The 19,998-nt window shown below is 39.9% G+C and overlaps 1 protein-coding gene across 3 annotated transcripts in view; it reads left to right on the forward strand.

Annotated features, from left to right (window-relative positions):
- The window catches only part of cog6 (component of oligomeric golgi complex 6), a 117,011-nt gene that overhangs the window by 47,045 nt on the left and 49,968 nt on the right, over positions 1-19,998 (forward strand). The gene's annotated exons all lie outside the window — the stretch shown is intronic.

Here is a 19,998-nt window from a genome sequence, read left to right on the forward strand (position 1 = left end):
TCATAGTCCATTTGTCAACCACTAAGCACTTTCCTCCAATGCATTATAAATATTGGTTTTCCCCTTGAACTGGCATTCTTGCAGATTGTTCTGAGAAGTGTAGACAAAAGCTTTTCATTATTTATTTAGGCACATTAGATGTATTAAAAGATCAATATTGAGTCAATAGAGTGAGGCACATTTAACGCTTTATTAATCAATACTGCAACTAGACAGACAGTACTGTGCACAGCATATTCACCACAATACAAGAAGGAAATTGTAACTTGAAAGCATACAGAAGAAGGCAATCAAAATAATTGAGGGAATGAAGGGCTGGAGGAATTAGATTGCAATGATCGATTGAGAATTGGGCATGTTCTCACTTGACAAGTGAAGGTCGAGGTGACATAATTACTGTTTTTAGCACTTTAAAGATGATGTAGAACATGATGAACTGTCTCAGTGTGTCTACAGCAGCATAACACAGGGCTAGCAGACTGGATTAACCTCCACAGAGAATGTGGGAATGGATTATGTTGATTCATTCAAGTGAACACACTTGTACAAGGGTATAATCAGAAGGGAAATCCCCTGGCAGTGAAATCCCTTTTCCGTTGCATAAAACCTAGTAAAGCCAGTTGATAAGTTCACACTGTTATACTTCTTATAGCCAGTTGATGTAAGATGATGCCAGATCCCAATTTTTACAAAGTCTCATGTTTTTGTTTTGTATGGTGAAAGATTACTAGAAATACTTCTCAACCATAGTTTCAGTAAATGTCTCTTCATAAGTGAATAAGTAACCAACCTGCTTAGACCTACCATGAGACCCCTGTCATGATCAGCACAAGCTGTGGTGGGCCTTAAACCTGGACCTTCTGGCCTGGAGGTAGGGGCCCTACCACTTCCCCATAAGTATCCTGATGTTGCTTTACAATTATGTTTGAAACAACATGTTTGAACATGTTATAACATACCTCTAGGACAGGTGGGACTAGAACCTGGACCTTAGCTGCAAAATGCAAAGAAGGAGCACGAACAATCCATTCAGCTTGTCAAGCCTGCCCTGTCATTTAGTACAGAGATGGAAGATATGTTTGTAATCTCAAATCTCCTAGTTGGGCTAGTTCCTGCCTCTCCCGATAACCTTTCAACCTTTTGCTTACCAAGAATCTGTCCACCACTGCCTTAACAATATTCCAAGACTCTGCTCCCACCATTTTTTTTGGAGGAGAATTCAAATGACATCCAACCGTCTGCGAGAAAATATTTTGCCCTATCTCTGTTTTAAATGGCTAACCTCTGATATTTAATGTGACCCCTTGTTCCAGATTCTCCCAGGAAAGAAAATATACCCTTTGTACAGCCATATCAAGTCCTCTCAGGGTCTCCTGTGTTTCAGTCAAGCCATCTCTTCCCCCGCTAAGCTGTGGCAGATACAAACCTTTCCTATTAAGACAACTGCTCAGTCCAGGTTAGTCTGGTAAACATCCTCTGAACTATTCCCAGGCATTTACACCCTTCCTAGATTGGATGAAGTACAATGAGGCTAAACAACACTTTATATTCTGCCTCGGGCGCTTGGAGCCCAAAGCGTCAACGTTGACTTCACCAGCTTCAAAGCCTCCCTACTCCCGGCCCCATCCCATGTCCAGCTTTTCCTCTCATCCCCGCCTCCTTGACCTGATACAAACTCTGTATCTTCCTTCTCATCTATCCACCCCACCCTTCCCATTGACCAGTCTCCACAGCATTCACCTGTCACCATCCTATCTACCTCCCCCAGCCCCAGACCCCTCCACCCCATTTATTGCTGAGCTCTTTTCCCACTCTCCAGTCCTGATGAATGGCCCTAACTTGAAATGTCGACTTTCCTGCAGCTCTAATGCTGCCTGACATGCTGTGTTCCCCCAGCTCCACACAATATCGACCTCTGACTTCCAGCATCTGCAGGTCTTGCTGACTCCTAGTCGCATCGTCGGGGGTACCAGTTTTTATGATTAGCAAAAGTAAAATTTCTCATTCCATATTTGAGGAATAACAGGAAATTCTGCCAGAACGCTAGGAAATATTTTATAATCAAATTAAAAACAGATTGTTTAATTCATTGTCTTTTTGCAAGACATCTGTGGAGTAACAGCTGATGTGCTTCAAAAGTAACTTGTTGTTTGTGGGAGGTCTTGAGGACATGAAAGATGATCTACAAATGCGTTATTACTTGCAAGTCAATTATCATTGAAGTAAACTTTGTAATTTTTGATGAAATAACATTTAATTTTAATTGTCAGTTAATTTATTTTGCATGTAAAATTGTGAATAACATAAGAGTACAGCTATGTACCTTTTTTGAATTGTTTTGTTCTTATTCATTAGATCAATTCAGATTGAAAGCAGTTTGAATACTTAACTAAGCAAACTAAAACTGCAATTATTCAGTTGTTGAAATAATTGGACAGGTGGCTTGAATATAGTGATGGATCACAGTTTTTTTTTAACCTTTATTAATAGAAATTGAGTCAACAGTGGAATTTTGTGTCAATGATAATTGCTGCTTCAGTGTATTTTCTAACATCTTGGGCTCTTGTAGCACATTGGTAGTGTGCCCACCTCTGAGCCAGCAGTCCTGGGTTCAAGTCCCACCGGCTCCAGAGATATGTAATAACATCTCTGAACAGGTTGATTTGGTTATTATCTGTTGTCTCGTGTTAGGGGAAGCGATGGCCTAGTGGTATTATCACTGGACTGGTAACCCAGAGACCCAGATAATGTTCTGGGGAGCCGAATTAAAATCCCACCACAGCAAATGGTGGAATTTGAATTCTATAAAAATCTGCAAGTAAGAGTCTAAGGATGACCATGAATCTGTGCCACTTCTCAGAAAAACTCATCTGGTTCACTAGTGGCCGTTAGGGAAGGAAACTGCCACTAGTGGTCTGGCCTACCTGTGACTCCAGACTCACAGATGGTTGACTCTTAACTGCCCTCTGGGCAGTCAGGGATGGCAGTAAATGCTGGCCTAGCCAACAATGCCATCATCTTGTGAATGAATTTTAAAAATTCTATAATTCACAAGGAAAATGTGTCTTTCCCAGCTAGAATGGTGGGCTGGGGTGGAGGTGAAGGAGTGGGTGGATCGTTGCTCTTGTCAGAAAGCAGAGAAGCCAGCCCAGTGGCCATAAACTGTATACTTGGGCATCAATTTACTGTAGGATAGACAGCCATTATATACTAAAATGCTAATGGTTACTGCAGTAGTTAATCTTAATTGTACTACTGTGAAATTGTAGAAGTGGATAAATTCACCTGTTCAACAAGACTAATTTTCATCAACGTCGCGCTTTTCATGACACCCAATGAAGTACTTTGCAAAAGTATGTAAGAAACATTTTCAAATATGTTTTATTACAGAATCACTTCCTTTCTTTGTCAAATTCAACTGTGCTATTGGCAAATATACATGATTTATAACATACGCTTTGTTCAGCAGAGGGGAACAAAACCTTTTATTCATACAAGATAATGAAATGTGAGGCTGGATGAACACAGCAGGCCCTGATGAAGGGTCTAGGCCCGAAACGTCAGCTTTTGTGCTCCTGAGATGCTGCTGGGCCCTGCTGTGTTCATCCAGCTTCACATTTCATTATCTTGGATTCTCCAGCATCTGCAGTTCCCATTATCACTTTTATTCATACATCTCTTTTCACAACTTCAGAATGTTCTAAAATGTTTGCAACCAACAAGATAGTTCTAAAATGTAATTACTGCACTTGCATAGATTCAATCTTTGTGAATCCAAGTGAGGCAGCTGCCTGAAGAAGCTTCTTTCTGATCTCCACACCATTGCAGGCAGTTTAAGTTTTTTCATTGTTCTCCAGTTGAGGGAAGAATGAGAAAGGGTTGCCCTCCCGATTCCCTTTCTCGAAATTGAGTTTGTGAATGTTGTGTGAGCAAGCATCAGGTGTAGTGAAGTAGCAGGCAAAACATATTCGGTTTTTGCCAAAAATGTAACAATTAATCTCATATTCAGGCATCAATAATTGCCTGAGTACTTGTATTGAGTGAAAATTACAGAAGGAAAGATATATATCCATCAATGTACCAATTCTATAATTTATTCTATCTTTTTTCTGTTATCTTGTTAAGAATTTTCATGCCAATAGAATAGAAACCTTTGATATGATACAGAGTAGAAATAGGCTAACATCAATGTATTGTCAAGAACTGCCTTCCAAAATGATTGAAATTTCAGTTTTGAGTGCAGCATTGCTAATTTAATTTTGCAGTTGCAATATCTACAACTTATAAAGCAGATTGAAAGGAAATGAACTGGGTCTTGGGCAATAGAACAAAGAAGATAATATTGAATCATCTCATTTGATTTCCATTGATTGTTCTGAAAAACAATTGGGCCATCAACTACTATTCATTTTGAGTTATGTTCAAGGCCAGTTTCACCCTCAGTATGTCCTAAAATATAAAAGGAAATGCTACAAATCCAAAATGTGATTTTTATGTGCAAAATTTGCTGGAAACAACGAGTTATTCAGATCTGAAAATGAATGGTGTCTTCATTTCTGTCAGAATCAAGAGGACAGCATCCTTATATTTGATTAAAGAAGAGATTGCAGAATAACAGATTAAAGCTCAAGAATAAATACACACTAACTGTTTTCATAAGGAGACTGTAATACCTTGCAACACCCTGTAAATACATTTTGAAACATAGGACTACTTTTTTCACAGAAGCAATACTGCTCCATTATTCCACAATTAGTTAATAAACATGCATGAGCCAAGGCCTTGAACTGCTGTTGCTTCTCAAATTCATGTTCATCATTCCAGAACTCCTTGCTCGATTCCCTCCAATCAGTTTTCCAACCCTGCCAAAGTTCCAAGACTGCTCTTATCGAAGTTAAAGTTGATAACCTATGTTTGCGATTATGGTTAGCGTGGACTGGTTGGACTGAAGGGTCTGTTTCCATGCTGTATGACTGAATAACTGTGACAAAGGTAAGCAATGCCCTTGTCCCTGATTTGTTTTCACACTGTTTGAACACATCATCCTCGTTGAATATCTTTTCACTAGTGTTCAGTTGAGTGGGTTTGTATTGAACTCATCTTAGATATATCTTGCCAGTTGTAGCCAGAAAACCATATGCAATGGCTTTCCTTCATGCTCCCATTTCATTCCTTCTCCCAACCTGTGTTTATTCCCTTCATTTTTCTCATTTACATATTATACTTCAGCAACATTATCCAAAAACAGCATGAGTTTCTAAATCAGTGCTAATGACTCCCAGCTTTATCTCGCAAGTTATAATGTAAATGCTTCTTCTGAAACATTGGCTTTTTGCCCAGTGTGTTAACAGGGCCCTCAACCACATCTGACCTATCACCCATGCTTCCTCCCTTGCCCTTTCCCATCACTCTCAACGGTATGATCAGGTTCCCCTTGTCCTCAACTTTCATCTCACCAGCCTCCGCATTCAAAGCATCATTCTCCACCATTTCAGACAACTCCAGCAGAACATCACCATCAAACATATTTTCACCTCACTGCCCTGTCTACATTTCACAGGGATCGTTTCCTCATCGACCATTTACACCACGCTCCTTTCCCACAGCACCTTCCCATGTAACTGCAGAAGGTGCAACATCTACTCCTTCGCTTCCTCCCTGCTCACTATCCAAGGGCCTAAACAGTCTTTCTATGTGAAGCAGCATTTCACTTGTACTGCTTCCAATGTGGCTTGTTCTGCATTGAAGAAACTGAAAGCAGACTGAGTGATTGCTTTGCAGGACACCTCCAAGTGTGTGTATAAGCATGACCCCGACGTTCCCGCAGCTGGTCATTTTAACACAACATCCTGCCCGTTTGTCTGTCCCCTGCATTGCTGCAGTGTTCCTGGAGGAAGAACAGCTCATTTTCAGATGAGGCACATTACAGCCACCATGTCCTCTCTTCCACCACCACCCCTCCTTACAATTCCAGTGGAACATGTTCTTTCAAGTCTGGCAGTTAGATCCACCATCTGTATTTCTCACATCCTGATCACTTAATCTGAACTATTAACATATTTTGTCCCCAGCAGTCTCCACTCCCCCACTCCAAGACCCAGGTCCCTGGTGCTGAGAGGCAGCAGTACTAATCACTGAGCCACCATGCCATCCTGTTTATAGCTCGAAGAAAATGTTCAAAAAAGGTAATGGTTACCGATAACAAGACCTCCTGCAGTCTTTATCAATCCCGAATAAAACTTGGTGACAATCACAGGAGATGGTAACAGAGCTACTAGCTCTGTCAACCATTCTGCTGTTTTTAAATTGGGAGACATCTAGTACAAGATTATCAGAAATTTCTTCTAACGTTATTACTCTTACCTCAAGACTTAACTATTTCAACACATTACTGCCCTGTGTCCCGGATTCTGCATTATATAATAAACATCCAGAATTCAGCTGCCTGTGTCATAATATGCACCAAGTCCTGTTCACTCTGTGCTCCCTGAACTACATTGACTTTAGTTAGTTAATGCCTTCATTATACAATTCTCTTCCTTATACAATTCTCTTCCTTATTTTCAAGTCCTTGCCACCACTGTCATACTCAGCACCACAGCCCCTCATCCCTAAACCTCTATGATCTCCTCCTCACAACTTTGCAAGATGTTTGAGCTGTGGCCTTTTCTGTGTCCCTGAGTTTAATCACTCCACCTTTGGCAGCTATACTGTAAGGCTGCCAAAGCCAAAGATACTTAAAGATTCCTACCTTTGTTTCTATAAAGATCTCCCTCTTAAACTAAGGTCACCTACCCTAATATTTTCTATGTTGCTCAGTATCAAATGTTGTTTAATTGTACTTTTAATAAAGTACCTTGAAATGGCTCACCATGTTAAATAGGATCCACATTTCAATTTTCTTCACCACATGGCCAGTGGTGGTGAAATTTCAGAACGATGATGTTTTGCAGAATAGTGGACATGAATTTCAGAAAAAAGTGCCAAAACAATAAATTCATGTCTTGTCTTGCAAGTTGTAAATATTTCAAGGTTACTTAATTTCATCAACAAAGCTTAATCCTGCCCTACCTGAAGTTCACTACCATGTAGCATCGTAAAATAAATATGACAGCTTATTGCCGATCTCTAACACGTAGGATACTGAGACCAATTGTAAAGAATTATAATCAATACCACCGCGCGCGCGCGCGCGCGCGCGCACACACACACACACACACACACACACACACACACACACACACACACACACCCCTACCTCTCACTGGGATCAGATGTTTTTTCAACAGGCCAGGGCTGTCATGTGAGCGATTTGTCGTGGCTTTGCAGAGGGTGTTCATTTGTCAACATAATTATTGAGGGGATTTTGCAGGAGCTGAAGCATTTTCCCCCAAGTCTAAGTTCTGATTTTCCTTCTTACAGTACTCCCCAATGTTCACTTTGAATCATCAGTTCAATAATTTATTCAGTAAAATCTCTCTGCACGTTACGTACATTTGACACAGATTTGTAACAGCAGAATTTAATAAGCCTATTATTCAGTGCTCAGAGTTAAAAAAGGAATTCCAGCTGAAACACTTTTTGGAAAAACTAGCTAAAATCTGTCACTATTATCTTCTGACACTATATTAATAAAAAGCTGGTGATATCACAAAGAGTGCAGTCAGTTTCTTGGGTCCAACTTATTTACACTTTGTTGTATCGCTGAAATATACTCCTAAATAATGAGCTTACTTTATTAGCAGTTTAATTCTTCACTGTTAATGTTAACAGTGAGAAATCGTTAGTGTTGAGTCCTTTGTATAGAATGTGTTGTGCAAATGAGATAAACCTCCATCAGACTGTCATCATTTGCTCATCTGAATGTGCTACAAAAGTAGTGAAATTCAGAAAATATTCAAGTGAGTTCTCATTAAAATTGCACCTTTCAGTAACACATTTGTTGAATAGTAGGCCAGGCAGCATCAGAGGAGCAGGAAAGTTGACGTTTCGGGTTGGGACCCTTCTTCAGAAAAGTGGAAGGGGAAGGGTGCTGGGAAATAGAGAGAGGATGGGTGGGGCTGGGGAAGGTTGGTGGGATGGTGATAGATGAGTGCCGGTGGGGATTGGTCAGTGGGATGGCAGGGGCGGATAGGTGGGAGAGAAGACGGGCAGGTTGTGTCAGGCCAAGGAGGTGGAGATGAGAAGGAGGCTTGGGTATGGGTTGAGACCAGGGGTAGGGAGATTTTAAAACTGGTGAATTCCATGTTTAGGCCATTGGGCTGTAGGCTCCCAAGGCAGAATACGAGGTGTTGCTCCTTCAGTTTGCGGGTGTGTCATTGTGACACAGGAGGAGGCCCAGGATGGACATGTTGCCCAGGGAAGGGGAGGAGGAGTTAAAATAGTTGGTGACCGGAAGATGTTGTCGTTTGTCGTGTACGGAGCGCAGATGTGCTACAAAACAGTCTCTGAGTCTATGCTTGGCCTCACCGACGTAGAGGATGCCATATCAGGAGCAGTGGATACTGTAGACCCAGTTGACGGATGTGCTGGTGAACCCTTCCTTGACCTGTCACACCCTGTCCAGTATCTCTCCCACCTCTCCACCCACCCATCCCACTGACCAATCCCCACCTGCACTCACCTATCACCATCCCACCTATCTTCCCCAGCCCCACCCCTCCTCTCTGCTTATTTCACAGCTCCATTCCATTTGTATAAACATACAGTCATCAAAATTAGACTCTGACCAAGCAGGTTTCAGGACTGTTAGAGTTAAAGACAATTATCTTTCTCCTCTAAGCAGCACTATGGGAAATGAGTTATTTTAAGGAAAAGCATTTAGCAATTGGGTCAGTAGCTGTACGTTGCTTTTTGTATTTATCTAGATAGTTGCACATCTTGAGCTGAAGTAATTTACTGTCATCATTCAGACTTGATCAAAGCTACATTGTTGGCATGCTCAGTTTCTTAGATCCTTGAACTCCATGCCAAAAGGTTTTTGTGTTCCTCTTGTCTGGAAATCCCACTTGTGTTTCAAATTATAAAAGCATGTGTGTGCAAGTCTGCTGTATATGTTTCACCTTACCTGACAATAATACTTTCTTCTTCCATCGGTTTACAATAACTTGCCTCTTGTTCTTGTCCTGAAAGCTAAGATATATTTCCATAAGTGTTATCAGTCCACTAATAACTTCCAAGGCCAAAATATACACTGCACACGTGGTGCTAGTGGTGGTTTCTGCGAAGTAAATTTCAGAAAGGTGAAGTTTGGTAAATGGCAAACATGAATTTAAGAAAAAAAGCTCCAAAATAATAAATCAAACAATTCAAATAAATGAGTAATTGATAAAGATGAGCTTTAAAACTGACAAGTAGCAAAGCTATCTAATAAAAGCTTCTTTGCCGTTTTGCTTAAGCAGTGTTAGAGAGACAGACATACTGGGCCCCAAGTCCTAGCCACAGAAACATAGAAGCAATTGTATAAACTTAATTGAATCCCTGTCTGACGTGCACATAAATTGATATCAAAAGTGAACTAGTCCAGTGATTTTGATCTCTCTTGTATATAAAATTATGTATACTCTTAGAAAATTTCAGATCATGGAGTAAGTTAGATAGAAATAAAACGGCCTTGATTTCATTTGATCGTGTTAGCGAATGTTATTGGCTTCCTGTTAATATGAAGTAAATAGGACAGCAACCTCACGGTACATACACACACAGCTAAATGGAGAAACCCAAAACTTTTGAGACTGAATCACCCTGCCCTTTTGCCAGCTTTGATGTAATGGTACCTCACTGATAGATGGCATTGAAATCAGTAAAAGAGTAAAGTTATATTTGTTCAGTAAGCTTGGCAGCAAAAGTTAGGGTTGGTGAATCTAGATGTTAGTGAATTTTAGTGGTGTGTTATTGCCAAATGTCCTTTTTGCATGGAAAGAAAACTTGAATAAAATGTCATTCCTTCAGGATTTTATCTGTCATGCACATTTTTAAAAAATGAGGTAAAATACATTTTTAGACAGTTGTTTATTTTGACCCTATTTTAATACTATCTTTCACTTTCTTTTTTCTGTATGTACATTGAGTTAATTTTTAAAAATTCTTGATTTTGACTCTGAACGTCTCAAAGATTCTTCAATATGGTAGATTGAGTGATTGTATTGCTTTCCTTGTTTACTCATGCTGCATATCCTCTATAGAAGATGCCACACTATATATCAGATGTCTGATGAAAAGAAAGGCTTCTGCAGAAAAAAACATGTAACATCTCTGCAGGCTGCTGTCACTGTGGTGAAATGTGATCATCATTCCTTTGTGACTGATGGTTTGGGCTTGGATTTTGCATTGTGAATTCTTGGAAATCTTGCCAATCTAGTGTTAAGAAGAAAAGTCACTGGACCCGAAATGTGATCTCTGTTTCCCCCATCCAGAGATGCTTTCAGACCTGCTGAATTTCTTTAATTCTGTTTTTGTTTCAGATTTCCATCATCTGCAGTTCTTTGATTCATTTTAGTTTGCTGTTTATTTTCTTGGAGGTTGTGTCAAAATGGTATGCTAGAGACAAGACAATGGTTGTGATGTATTGGGCCACTTTTATTCAGTTTTTCTGGACTGAAACTAAAATTAATGATGGCAGGAATAATTGGAAATACTTGTGATATTGTTGGGTAATCGCAGAATGGTGAATTAGAGATTTTTATCAGACTTGCTTTTTAATTTTTTCATGGGATGTGGGCTTCACAGACTGTCCATGTTTATTGTTCACCCTAGTTACTCTAGAAGGTGGACTACCTTGAACCATTCGTAGCCCGCGTGGTGTAGAATGTGCAATGCTGTTAAGAGTTCCAGGATTTTGATCTAGTGACGTCTAAGGGACTGTGATATATTTCCAAGAGAGGATAGTGAGTGGCCTGTGGGGGAACTTGCAAGTGGTGCTGTTGTATCTACTGCCTTTGTTTTTCTAGATACCCCTCCTGGTAATGGGTGTGGATTTGGAAAATATGTCAAAGGAGCTTTGGTAAACTTTGTGCATCTTGTAGATTGTACACATTGCTGTCACTGTATATTGGTGCAAATGGAAGTAAATGTTGCAGGTGGTGAATGGATTACTTTGTCCGAGGTAGCATTGAGTCTCAAGTGCTGTTGGGGAATCACTGTAAGTTGAAAGTTCACACTTCTGGCATGTGCCCTGGAGGTAACAAGTTTAGACATGTCAAGAGGTTTAGTTAGTCACCAGAAAATTTTCAGCCTCTGACCTACTTCTGTAGCCATTGTGTTTATCCAGCTAGACCAGTTAAGTTTCTGGTCAATGGTAACTCCCAGGGATGTGATAATGAGAAAATTCAGTGATGGTATTGCCATTTAATGTCAAGGGGCAATGTTTAGATTCTGTCTTGTTGGAGGTAGTCATTGTTACAAATCTTACCTGCTACTTGTGAGTCTAAATCTGGATATGGTCCGGGCTGTGCTGAATTTAGAAACGGGCTGCTTGCTATCTGAAGAATCATGAATGGTGTTGAACACATTCCAATCATCATCGACTGTCGCCACGTTTGACCTTGTTAGGGTCCAAAGTGCCTCCAGCCATTTCATGATATGATGTGGTGAATCGCATTGACTGTAGACTGGCATCTGTGATGCTGAGGACCTCTTGAGGCCAAGATAGATCATTCACTTGGCACTTCTGGCTGAAAATTGTTCTGTCTAAAGAACAGTTCCTTCTTAATGATTTTTCTTTTCATATGAAGTACCTTGCATTACTCACAAAGCCAAGATGGATCATCCACTTGGCACTTCTTGCCGAAAATTGTTGCAAATATTTGAGACTTATCTTTTGCACTGATATGTTCAATTCCTTGTGAAGTTACCACAGACGCAGAGTTCATATGCAAAAGAAATGAAAGGGACAGTGTATTTTTTTTTTAAAATTACAGAGGTTGGGGAGATGATAGTGGTGGAGGAAAATCATGAGCGGACTCATTGGTCACTTATAAAGTTTCAGGTGATTCAATGATCGTCAAGATAAGACAGCTCCATGCTGAACCAGCAGAGTAAGCTAAAGGAGCATTTGCAGTTAGCTGATGAATTTCAGTTGTATATAATGCAACGTACTTTATATGGAAAGAAAAATCATTGAGAAACAAACTGTTACTTAGAAAAAAAAATGATCAAAAATAAAGCAATCTGGATTGTCTTGATTGGCACTTTGAAGTTATCATAGCAATACAACATGTTTGAACATGTCATGACATGTCTCTAGGACAGGTGGGACTAGAACCTGGACCTTAACTGCAAAATGCAAAGAAGAAGCAGGAACAATCCATTCAGCTTGTCAAGCCTGCCCTGCCATTTAGTACAGTGATGGAGGATATGTTTGTAATCTCAAATCTCCTAGTTGGGTTAGTTCCTGCCTCTCCCGATAACCTTTCAACCTTTTTGCTTACCAAGAATCTATCCACCATTGAGTCTGCTCCCACCATTTTTCAGGACAAGAATGCAAATGACATTTGATTTCTGTAAGAAAATATTTTGCCCGATTTCTGTTTTAATTGGTCGACCTGTTATTTTTAAACTGACCCCTTGTTCCAGTTTCTCCCAGGAACAGTAATATCAATGCGTTACCATATCAAGCCCTCTTAGGGCCTCCTGTGTTTCAATCAAGTCACCTCTTCCTCCTCTAAGTTCTGGCACATACAAACCAAGCCTGTGCAGCCCTTCCTGTTAAGACACCTGTTCAGTTCAGGTTAGTCTGGTAAACATTCTCTGAACTACTTCCCATGTATTTACATCCTTCCTAGATAGGATGGCCCATACTGCATCTAGCATTCCAGAGAATCTCAGCAGACCAGATTCTGAAGAAGAATCGGACTAGATTTGAAACATTAGCTCGGTTTCTCCTTCTCCACAAATGCTCCCAGATCTGCTGAATTTCTCCAGCTTTCTGTCTGGTTGTTTCCGGTTTCCAACATCTGCAGTATTTTGTCTTGATCTAACTATAAATAGCATTGGTCTGCTAGTGAGGCATGTTAGTATTCATGCTATGTAATTGGTATATATTCAGGAATATGTTTTACATTATGTTAATCAGATCAAATCAGTATCCTTTAGTTATTACAGAATTATTCTCTCTCTCCTTCCTTCCTTTCCTCCCCAGTGAAATATCCAATTATATCATTATTTGTAGCTAGCTATAATGCTTTCAATAAAGTATCACCTCTGCCCAAATCTTAGCAAACATTTTGCAATACTACTTTTATCTCGCAGCTTTTAACCAGCTTCTATCATTCTCAATCCTACTTGTATTTTAGACCAGTTTATCATTCAATAGATTTGCAAACTAATAGAACCATAGAAGGATCATAACTTTAAAATGTGTCTCTTTGGCTAGTCCCACACCAATGCTCTTTTCCCATAGTCCTACAAATCTTTTTTTTCTTCCAGTTCCCTTTTGAAAGTCATAATTTCATTTGTCCCCACTGCCACATTCTCCGGCAGTGTGTTGCAGATCCTAGCTACTTACTTGATTAAGAATAAGTTTTGTTCAGATGTCATATCTGACTGTTTCCTCAGTCATCTTATATCTCTGTGCAGTGGTTCTGAACCCTTCCTCCAATGGGAACAGTTTTCTCCTGACTGTTTTTTTGCCTCTAAAAAAATTTCTCTCTTTCTACTCTTTAAGAAGAACTCAACTACTTTTTTTTTGGCATATGGGCAGCACTAGTTAGGCTAGTTGTATTGCCCATCCTTAATCCTTTCTGGGAAGGCATTGGTGAGCTGCCACCTTGAACCACTATCGACCATTTAGTGTAGGTAGATTTACAGTGATTGGCGGAAGGCAGTTCGAAGATATAATTCAGCAACTGAAGGTGCAATGATATAGTTCAAAGTCAAGGTTGTGTGTGACTTGGTGTGGAACTTGTCAGTGGTAGTGTTCCCATAACACTCATGACAACTGTCTTGCATTTGGTGGATGGACTAGGAGAACTTTTGCAGCGACTTATCATACAATTCCCAGAATCTGATCTTTTATAACCATTGTATTTATGTAGAAATAGAAAATTGGAGCTGGAATAGGCCATTAGGCCCTTCGAGCCTGCTCTGAAGTTATGGCTGATCATTCAACTCAATACCAGGTTCCTGCTTTTCCCCCATAGCTTTTGATCCCTTTAGCCCCAGCTCCTTCTTGAAATCGTAAAAAGCTTTGGCCTTGACGTCTTTCTTTGGCAGTCAGTCCCACAGGTTAACTAATCTCTAGGTGAGTACATTTCTTCCTGTTTCAGCCCTAAAGGACTTACTTTGTATCCTTAGACTTTGATCCTTGGGCCTGGATATCCCACCATCAGCAATATCCTTCCTACATCTACCCTGTCTAGTCCTATTAGAATATGATAGGTTTCCATGAGATTACCCCTTATTCTTCTGAAATCCTGTGAATGTAATCCTGAATTATTTAACCTGTCTCATACAACAGTCCTGGCATTCCAGAAATCAACTTTTGCTGCACTCCCTCAATGGCAAGAACGTCCTTTCTCAGATCAGGAGACTAAAACAACAAATAATATTCCAGGTATGGTCTCATCAATGCCTTGTATAATTGTGGCCAGACTCTCTTGTTCCTGGACTCGAATCATCTTGTTATGAAGACTGACATACCATTTGTCTTTTTTACTGCCTGCTGCACCTGAATTCTTTCCTTCAGGGACTAATATACAATGGTACTCTGGTCTCATTGCACATTCTGTTCTTACAATTTATAACCATTCAGGTGATAATCTGCCTTCCTGTTTTTACTACCAAAGTGGATAACTTCACACTTATCCACATTATACTGCATTAGTCATGTATTTGCCCACTCACTCAACTTGTCCTTGAACTTTGTTGGTCCTCTTTAGTTTCTGCTCAGGATGTTGATGCTGGGGATTTTGCGATATTAATGCCATTGAATTTATCCGTGTAACTGAAGTCTTCTACCTTTGCAGCTCTTTGCTGTTTTCAATATTTTCACTTTGTTCCAAAAGTGTGATGCCCAGATTTGAACATACCACTTCAGTTAAGTTCAAACCATTATTTTATAAATGTTCAACATAACTTCCATATGTTTTACATTTTAGTCCTCTATTTATAAAGCCCTCATCTCAGATGCCTTATTTACCACTTTATCAACATTCCATCCTACTTTCACCAATGTGTGCAATATTTATCATCAGGCCTTTCTAATCCTGAATCCCCCTTAGAATCATATTATTTAGTTGATATTCCCTTTCCTTTTTTCTTCCTATTAAAATGTGTTGCAGTTTACTTCTAGTTCTCAATATGTTAAAGACAGAATATTTTAAGTTAAAGTTCAGACAGCACTACAGTTAACTAACTCCAGTACCTTCTCGTCGAGGGCAAAGTTGCCTTTTTTTGTCATGCGTCATGGCACCTGGGTGATAATTCCATAGAGCAGTTCACTTTGTATTGTGCAAAAGAAGAAAGGACACCTAGTGTTAGCAACAACTTTGCAGTGAATGCTCTCTCACTGAAGTACTATTGCCTTGGAAACAATTATAATTGTGGCTCTCTGGCTCCACTGGATTCCTCCTGGGAATATAAAGCAAGCCTGTGTTCCGGCTTCTTTCCTTGCAGGGGTGGTATTTTATGCCTCAAGTTCTCATGTTTTGCCCGTTTTCATTTATGTATGAAGAACGCAGTATGAAAGCCAGGCTTGTCTTCATAGGAGGGTGTAATTTTAATATGACTGCATTATCTTTAAAAACCTGCTGAATTGTTAAAATGCATTTTTGTTAAGAAGAACAGAGCATTGAGCACTTCTGTTGTTAAAGTACAGTCACAAGGTAAACTAAAAGCTTTTTTTGGTTAACGTGAAATGAGACACTTATTTCTGCTCATTATATCGAATTATCTGCTTCTCATTCACTCCTAATAGTCTGTAGAAGCACAAATTCTAAATGCTGCAATATTCTGTTGTGGGATTCACAGATGACAAAGATAGTTGAAATGCTGTAACTACTTAAGAAATTTATTTATGAAAAAAGGAAAGATTTTCTGTTAATCTGATTAGTTTTCAAAGCCAACATGGGCAACATAAATCTTTCTAGCACAGATTTGTTTGTATTTTTATTGGCTTGTTTTCAAGTTTTCTGATTGGCTCAGATGAAGCTGAGTTTTCTGATTAGTAAATGTTCTCATTAATAATAATGTACTAATCAGGGAAAATTACTGCTTTCTGCTGCTAACAGTAGCTAGTCCAGTAATCTTAAAAAAGGGGATGAGATAAATCATAACTAACCTCCATGTTGCTTTTCAGCAGATTCCTGACTATCATTAACAAAACCTTTGACGTAACTTGTTCCCTATTCCATCAATTTCCCATTATCTATGCCTGAACCCTTACCTTTTATTCATTTCCACTTCTGACTAAAGTTTCTTTTTCTTGACTCAGCCGCCGGAACCCCCACTCCCCCCAACAAACCTGTTGCACATCCTTGCAAATTGGCCACTTTTTTTAAATCCACAAAAGAGAATGTGGATATGGTGATGAACCTCCAGGAATGAATCCAGAACCATTATTTTCAATACTTCTTCTATCCCAGACACCATTTATTCATGTGGTGGATAATCATTAACATAGACTAATTGGGCCAAATAGCCTATAGCAAATTATAGCTTCTGAACATTCCAGTCTGGTACTGATATGGCTAAGAACATTGTTTCTCACTGGTTTCTAAGAATATTATACTGATCAATATCTTGGTAATAAGGCCTCAAATACAGACCAAAACCTGTGCTGTATAAGAAATTGTAAATTTCAGTGGAGCGTAGGATGTTGAGAGGTGACCTTATAGCAGTTTATAAAATCATGACTGTTATAGATAGGGATAATGGTAGCTGTGTTTTCCCTAGAATGGTGGTTTTCAAGACTGGGGCATATTTTTAAGGAGAATGATTTAAGAAAGACATGAGAGCAAATTTTTTACACAGAGCGTAGTTCGCATGTGGAATGACCTGCCGGAGGAAGTGGTGAATGTGGGCGCAATTACAATGTTTAAAAGACACTTAGATTAGTACATGAACAAGAAAGATTTGGAGGGATATGGGCCAGAAGCAGGCAGGTGGGACTAGTTTAGTTTGGGATTATGTTCAGCATGGATTGGTGGGACTGAAGGACCTGTTTCCATGCTGTATGATTCTGTGACTCTATGTAAAACTGTTTTACCCTTCAGTGTAGCATTGTTTGGCACCCAGAATTAACCAAGAGTTCTGGAAAGACAAACAATTATTGAGCAATCATTCTGTCTTACTTGCCTTGTAGATTTAAGTAATATTGTAACTATTAATTGTAAATTCTGATATGCGTGTCAACATTTTTAATCTGCACTGAGGTCTTGACAGTATATTTGGAGATTCTGTATTAAAATTGTAATGTTCAACATTGCCTTAGAGCTGATAGTTAACATTTTCATTGGATTCTCAGGAATACTGATTTATGTTTAATGAGGCAAACATAGGTCATTCCCACCTATATTTTAAAAATTGATGCACAGATGGGTGCGTACATATTTTGTGAAGTAATTGTATGTTCATCTGTACAACCACAGATACTTTATGAAGTCACTTGTGTGTGACAGTTAAAATTTTAAGGAACAGATACTCCCACATTTATAAAGTCTCTATGCGTGAGCGAGTTTTGAGAAGATCTGTAGCTCAGGTTGAGGTTCTGGATGTGAGTTTGCTCGCTGAGTTGGAAGGTTAGTTTTCAGACGTTTCGTCACCATTCTAGGTAACATCATCAGTGAGCCTCTGAGGAAGCGCTGGTGTTATGTCCTGCTTTCTATTTATCTGGTTAGGTTTCCTTGGGAAAGCGGGACATAACACCAGCGCTTCCTCGGAGGCTCACTGATGATGTTACCTAGAATGGTGACGAAACGTCTGAAAACTAACCTTCCAGCTCAGCGAGCAAACTCACATCCAGAGTCTCTCTGCGTCCTGTGGAAGGTATGTGTCATAATGCCAGGTTCCATACACTTTAGGTGGGGTGGGGTGCAAATAAACTGATTTAGCCCTTATTTCTGGAATTACTAGTTTCTGGATAGTGGAGAGATGTCAAATTTCCTTTGGCTAGTTGGTGGATTACCATACGGAAAGAATAACGAAAATGGAAGCTGAAGGTCCCCTGGTAACCTGTGGCTAAATACACAATTTAATGTGACACTGTGCAGAAAATCGGCAAGTTTAGCTCTTGACCTATTGGAACAGTGTAATGTTGGCATTCACATCTAATTTTATGGGTAAGGAGTTGTCACCATTCCTATTCCTTTCTCTGTTTCTGCTAAGCATTTTTTCCTATGCTAATAGAACAAGGTAGAATCTCTCACGATAAAAAGACCCACCTCATCAGGATGGCAATCCACCAACTAGCCAAGGGAAACATTGATTGTAGTGTATGGAGCAGCTCTCCACTATCCAGAAACTCTGCTGACTCCAGAGATAAGGGCTATTCAGTATCTTCTGCTGAAAGATGTAGAGCTGAATGAACACAGCAGGCCAAGTAACATCAGAGGAGCAGGAAAGCTGACGTTTCAGACCTAGACCCTTCATCAGAAATGGGGGAGGAGAAGGAGGTTCTGAAATAAATAGGGAGAGAGGAGGAGGCAGATAGAAGATGGATAGAGGAGAAGATAGGTGGAGAGGAGAGAGACACGTCCGAAAAGGGTATGAGAGAGTTGCAGTGGGAGAGAGATCCGCTGAGGTCTTTCCAGAGGGAGGAGGAGAACTTCTTCAAGGTAGGCATCCTTAGAAGAGGCTTCACAGTGGCGATAAAATTGTTTCAGAGATAGTAGGAACTGCAGATGCTGGAGAATCTGAGATAACAAGGTGTTGCAGTGGGGTTAAAATTGAACTTTCTCGTAATCTCTCTCCCACTGCAAATCTCTTGTAAGTTACCTTTCTCTCTCCGGAAAAACCTCAGTGGATCTTTCTCCACTGCAACTCTGTTGTAATGTCTTCGGACCTGTCTGTCTCCTGTATCCATCTTCTATCTGCCTTCCCCTCTCTACCCTATTTATTTCAGAACCCTTTTCCCCTCCCCCATTTCTGAAGAAGGATCTAGGCCCGAAATGTCAGCTTTCCTGCTCCTCTGATGCTGCTTAGCCTGCTGTGCTCATCCAGCTCTACACCTTGGTATCTCAGATTCTCCAGCATCTGCAGTACCTACTATATATGAAAATGTAGCTTGAGGACAAAATTATGCTTGGTTGTTAAGCTGCACAGTCAAATAACCAGCACAGTTATTTATGGTTTAGAAGCACATCAGAATTGAATTAGGTACTTTGTACGGGGAGCAGGGTAGTGAAGGACAGATGTTCGAGACACCTAAGAAGGAGAAAATATGATGCGCAAGAACAAAAATAAAACTGTATTAAGATATTCTTCAAATTACATCCTGCTGTGCAGTAATTTTTAATTTCTTCTATTGATCAAACAGCTGCATTTTGTTTAGGGGCAAAGGTTGGAGATGTGCTGATCATTGCTGCCACCTTTTGGATTCTTTGCAGTACTATCTAGTCACAAAGTTGTGTTATAAAGCTAAAAGGCAAAATTATTTCTTCCTACCCGTATTGATCTTGCATTACTGCAGTGATTCATTTGAAAGTGCAACATTGAATGGTAAAGACCTTTGTAACATCCTAAGTCCATGAATGGTGCTCTAGTGCTAAATGCAATCACAAACATAATAGCAGACTTCCTTAATTTCTTGTCCGTGATATTTTGTTTTATAAAGAAAATGTTCCAACTGTGTTACTCCTCCAGGGTTCTACTTCTACTGGTCTCAGCAAAAGTGCTTTAAACCTGCTAATCTCTTGTGGGGCTCCTCAAGATGCCAAGAGCCAATAGCCTAATTGTTGCCAAGTATATGAGAGCCTAGCTGTAGATTGTTGCACCTTGGCTCTTCTCGGGGCAGTCTAGCCTAGCTGATTTACTGGCACCCTGGTGGATCCTGGTTTAGGGGCA

This window comes from Stegostoma tigrinum, chromosome 6 (genome assembly GCF_030684315.1).
Source record: "Stegostoma tigrinum isolate sSteTig4 chromosome 6, sSteTig4.hap1, whole genome shotgun sequence".
Classification (NCBI taxonomy): Eukaryota; Metazoa; Chordata; class Chondrichthyes; order Orectolobiformes; family Stegostomatidae; genus Stegostoma; species Stegostoma tigrinum.